Genomic DNA, 6,116 nt, shown 5'->3' on the forward strand with positions numbered 1-6,116 from the left:
ATTGCCAAAGTGAATTTATTTAAAATTGCAAACAAATATTTTCATTTTTTTTTTATTTTCCATTATTCACCCTCTTCAGAAAAGTGTAACCTTTGTTAAATGAAAAGGAGTACTTGTGGCACCTTAGAGACTAACAAATTTATTTCCGCATAAGCTTTCGTGAGCTACAGCTCCGATGAAGTGGGCTGTAGCTCATGAAAGCTTACGCTCAAATAAATGTGTTAGTCTCTAAGGTGCCACAAGTACTCCTTTTCTTTTTGTGGATACAGACTAACATGGCTGCTACTCTGAAACCTTTGTTAAATGGTGATTCTTCAATCTGTTTTGTTTAGGCATTCTGTCTGAGACATGCAAACATAATCATTCATTCCCTGAGAGACTGAAGACAGATCCAAACTACTGAAAAAATGACACAAATAACAAACACATCATAAATTTGTCTAGTTACACTCATTTCAGTAGTTGTGAAATCATTGTCTTGCCTTCCCCTAAGATAAAATATATGTTTCATTCCACTGCCACAGAATGTTAGGTTCCCTATTATTAATCCTATATCATTACAGAAGTACAACAATGCACAAGTAACAACAAAGCTATCTTGCTAATTAAAAATAAATTGATAACCTTGGCTGTGGTTCCGGAGCACACCTAACCATTCACAAGATGTACCCGATCAGAATCAATGACGATAAGATGGATGGAGTCCTGAGTTGATAGTGTTTAAACACTAAAGGAAAGTTGGGATTTGATGGATGTTGTTATTAGCTAAATGTCTTATGCAGTAGAAGATCAAACAGCAGATGGAAATTATGCCTTAAAAATAGAATCATCTAAAAGGGGGATGATTGATGTATGAGTAAGCATCATGGCAACAATAAACAGCATTTGGCTTGATTTTCCTTGGAGTCAGATTTGGCTGGAGGTTAAACCACAAACGACTTTAGCTTTATATCCTCAGAATTTGAATTTCAGCCTGCTTTTTGTTTCTTATTTGTTCCTTTCTCTACATCAGCCCATCATTTCTCTCTGATGCCTTCTTGACATTTAACATGTGTGAACAAACTCTGTGACTCCCTCCCAGCTGTCACCAATATAGTTCCATTGATTACCTCAGTATGGGAAGATGGAAAACATACCCTAGAATCTCTATCTAGAGCACCTTTCATTTTATTTGAGTGCTGGTACTACAGTGATGCTCAGGTACCTCAATTAACCTGACTAGAATAGACTATGTTGTTTTCTAAACCTACCATTTTTATTTAATATAGTTCTTATAAACTTGTAAAACTAAATGTACCCAAAGATTTTTCTTGTTATTGTTGTCAGATCTATAATACAAATTCAGGTCTCTTCAGTTTTCCAATGGAAAGAGAGTGGTACAAGTTTCCATGCTCTGGCTGCTTGCCACAAAGGAATTGCAATATGGAAGATGAGAAACTATTTAAATATTATAAGAATGAAATCTTTCATGAGACATCAGAAACTCATGAGACAATCATTACTAAAAATAACTTTTCCTAGATTCTTGTTTCCTAGATTGATGTTATCTTGGTATGGAACCTTCATGTATCCTATAGCAGAGCCTATCTACATTGACTGATAGTTGTCTATTAAGTGCCATGCACACTTATGGTATTAAGTAAATAATAATAGGGGTGTCAGTATTGCTGAAAGTTTTCACCTAATTTTTAAAAAAAAATTCTAATTTTTCACCTCCAATTTAGCATCTATTTCTGGGAGCAAATGATAACATATTGACATTTACTTACCTACTTGACCTTGAAAATCATGTAGTTAAGACTCAGTATATGATAATTTGCCATCCTAGAATTGCATTTCTAGATGATTGCAGGGACAAAATTAGTAGCACAAAATTAGAATCCCCTTTAAAAATATGGTCCATATTTGTTTACAACTCCTAGCTCTTCATGACCATCAATCATTGGTGCTAGTCCTACCATATAAAAAAGGAAATGAGGAGGAAACAAATTAAAAAGGAAGCCTCAAGGACTTGGGGACATATTTCTAAGGGTATTTAGGCACCTAAAGATGCAGATGGATGGCCAGTAAGATTTTCAAAAGCACTTAAGTAGGTTAAATGCCTAATGCCCATTGAAATCTGTCTGAAAAAATTGGCAATTTAAGTCCTGATCCTGCAATAAACATTCTGGTGGTGGACGCTGCATCCATACGGAGTCCCACTGACTGAAAGGATTCTGTCTACCCGGAGTTTCTTGCAGGATCAGGGCCTTATTTTCTGTTCCAGTACATTCTTCTGTGGCATATTCTTGTACTTGTAATAAAAAACTCTTATTAACCTATAGAAAGTCATTATTTCAGAATTGCCTATAGTACAGTAGGGTGAAATCCTGGTCCCCACTGATATCAACAGGGCCAGGATTTCACCTTCTGTGCCACAGATTTATTGTGGTATGCATTCAGACTTCTACAGACAAAGCAATTTGTTTTTAATGTCAAGTAGTCTCCTACATTGCCATTCCAAACCCTTTCCTGTGGCAATTTTCCTCTCTCAGCTGTAACATCTCTTTTTAGTTATGGAATTATTTCTCAGAACTAATATTAGGTGTGCTCAGATGGCAACCATTCATCTTGAAAGACGTTGGTGTAAGCGCCGGAGCAATTCAGTTACTCTGTCATGCTGCAGCATCACAAATGGCTAAAAAGTCCAGTTCTCGAGCAACTGTTCTTGACACAAATAGCTCAGGCACAAGGCGCAAGGCCAGAGGATGAAACCTGCATGCTACTAGCTTGAGGCCTACTGTACTCTCCTCTCTTTGCTTTCCTCTTGTAGGCTCTTTGACTCCCTGGCACAGTGCAACCCTCCAGCTAGCAAAGCTCCATCTTCTCAGCTTGAGGTGTTGACGCTGAAAGTTTTCAATTTCTTCTTGCAAATGCCCCTGAACCTGAGGCTAGGTCAACCCAGTGGCTTTGGAACATCTGCAAGTTCTCCACACAGGAGATCCTTTCGAATCTGTCCAATGTCCATCCAACGACAAAGCCAACAGAGACATCTGTATTTGAGAGTTGGGACTAGACTTGGCAATTTTACTTTCTCATGGACTTTGTTTTGTTTCCCACTTGATATTTAGAATACAGCCAACATAGGAAGGTGGAAGGTGTTTAGCCTTCTCTCATGCCTGCTGCAGGTAGTCCAGGTCTTGCCACCATACAGCAGAATGCTCAAAATGCACATCTGGTAGACCTGTTTCTTGGTTTTCAATGTTATCCCACATACACACTTGGTCAGTTAGCCGAACGTGGTCGCTGCCTTTCTGATGTGAGAATTAAGCTAGTCATCTAGAGATAAGGGATCCAATACAGTTGATCATAGATAGCAGAACTTGTGCACAACTTCTATCATGGGGTTAGCTATTGAAATCACTGGAGCAGTCAACACACCTTGTGCCGTCATCATTGTCTTCTTTAGACTGTTGCTTAAGACCAAATTCATCACAAACTACCACAAAGCTATTGCAAAGTTGCTGAAACTCCTCTTCATTGTGTGCAATAAGCACGGCATTGTCACCAAAAAGCAACTTTCTTATCAGCAGGTGTTTGACTTTGCTTTTTTCTCTGATAAGTACAATTTTGAACAGTTTTCCACCTGATGTTGTATGTCAATGTACACCCTCAATGCTAGGTGAAGCAGCAGAGAAAAGAATATACTGAAGAGTGTTGATAGACATGCCTGTTTGACACAAGTGTGGATTTCAAAGTTGTCAGATTGATCACCATCATATTAGACTGTAACCTTCATGCCATTATGGAAGGATCAAAATCAGACTGTGGAGGATGCGGGGTGCGGGGAGGCAAACAATTCTCTCTAGCAATTGATGACTAGTCTACAGCCATAGGTTTTAGAGCCCAGAGAATGGAAGGATTCAGATAACTAGTTATCAGTTGAGGAGCCTTTCACTTCTAAATCACTAATTCAAATCCATCCTAGGTCAATACTGACTCAAAGTTTTTCCCAAGGTGGAATATATGGAATCAGTATATTGTTGGTGTTTACTTTCGTTAGAGAACAGCAGATCTCCACAGCATCCAAAGCACCATTATAACTGGTGTTAATTGATACACTTATTGGTTGAATCAGTAGAAAGGCCAAGAATTGGACAGATATACAGAGCTGTTTTTTAAAATGCAGAAATTCACTTATGCCAAGAAAATAAATGCATGCCCAGAAAACAATGTGTGTACAATTGGTGCAAGCATTTGAAGATGGCAGGATATAGACGGGTAAGACATGTAGTGGAGTGAAATACTGGTTTGTTATTGAATTGATAAAGGGTGGATTGGGTTAGGGTTCTGAGGTTTGTTTAATTTGTATATCTAAATAAGGGCAGGGCACGCAGTGCTCTTGGATGGGCTCTTTTCTATTATTGTTATAGATCCAAATAAATAAATACAATAACATTCCACATCTGCACTTGTACATGCAGCTGCTACGACCATGTATATACAAGTCAGAGGTTGGCAGGTGTAAATATCTAGTTAGGAACCTAGATAATCATGTAAAAGTTGTATCATTCAGTTTGCACTCTCATTTAAATTGCAGTATATTTGCATGTATATTCAGATCCCCAACTGCAAATGAATTTTTGTGTATCCAGTTAGGCCTCAATTATTTGTACAGGTCCACAGGAATGCACTGAACTTCTATGAGTTTCCTAAGGGAGACGTCTACTTTTCAACACTTCGGTAGAAGAAAGTGTTTTGAAGAATTTATTTAGCTGTCTATACATCTCCTATTATTCAAGGAATAAGATTGCCCTGGATGACACTGGTGTGAAAGTTGGGTCTGTTCTTACTACTACTTTCTTAGCACAGGGGCCTGTATTGCTACAAACGTCAAGAATACCTATTACCTTTTCCAGATACCTGGAAACTCCACCTGTTTTTCACTTATCATTCAGACCCACTTTCACTAATCTCCTAACTGAGATTCCCTTTGAAAAGGAGGCTCCATCACTTCCAGAAAGAGGCTTTTCATTTGCTGTTTCAGGAACAAGGGAGTCAGTTATTCACACCTTGCATGAGACATGCTGGCCGAAGGATACAAATGAAGATCTGGGTGTTGGTGTATAAAGACAGATGGAGCATCCTCCTCACTAGGCCCATAATGTCTATGTGATGGGGCGGGACTCACCCTGTGGCACCGCCTGCCGGTCGTCCAGGGAATTAGCTCTTTCCAGCCTAGGGGCACCCTCTGCTGGTGTCCTCTTCAACTGCAAATTCAAGACTTGGGTCCTAAAGTTAAGTCCTAAAGCCATATTCAGGAGCCTAATCTTAGGCACGCAGATTTCAAATGTTGGCCAATATTTCTGTTATATAATGATTCTGATTCCCACATTGATCATTGTTGTGTTATTCATTTAATGGGGGAAAGAAAAACTGCATGTCTATGAATAGGGGACTGAGACTTCTACAACCTCACTATGCCACGTTTTCCCTTCCACTATTCAACTGACGTCGCCTTCCTGAAGTTACCGTGAAATAATCAAAATGGTGGAGGCATTAATATCAGAAAGTAAAATCACCATTCCAATCTGTCCAGGACTTTGTTTCACATGGTTGCTGCACATACAAAACCATACAATTCAACAGAAAACTAAAATCAGCCTCAGTTAAACAATTCAGGTTAAAACTGATAGCCCATTCGCACTGCCTGCAATCACTGACATGAAGTGCTATTGGAGCAGGAAGTCAGTGATTCTTAATTGACATTAAATGGGAACATCTTTATTGTCAGCTGATATCAAGTGTGCACACTTGTACTTAATGTAAAATAATTAGAGGAAAGGAAATGTCTATCCTTTAAGTGAGTTGATATTATAGTTTATTTATTAATATTATTTAGACTATTAAAAATAATTGAAATTAAATTGTCAGACTTCTAAAATCACACTAGGCATATATGTGTGTAACCTGTGCATGTGAATACACACTGAGCCTTTGCCCTTCAGGTACTTGTACCCACACATATGGCCAGTAAGGCACACTGAGTGAAATCTTGGCCCCACTGAAGTCAACAGCAAAATTCCCATTGACTTTAATACAGCCAGGTTTTCACTCACCCCTTATTGGCTATGCAT

Source organism: Chelonia mydas, chromosome 1, assembly GCF_015237465.2.
Source record: "Chelonia mydas isolate rCheMyd1 chromosome 1, rCheMyd1.pri.v2, whole genome shotgun sequence".
NCBI lineage: Eukaryota > Metazoa > Chordata > Testudines > Cheloniidae > Chelonia > Chelonia mydas.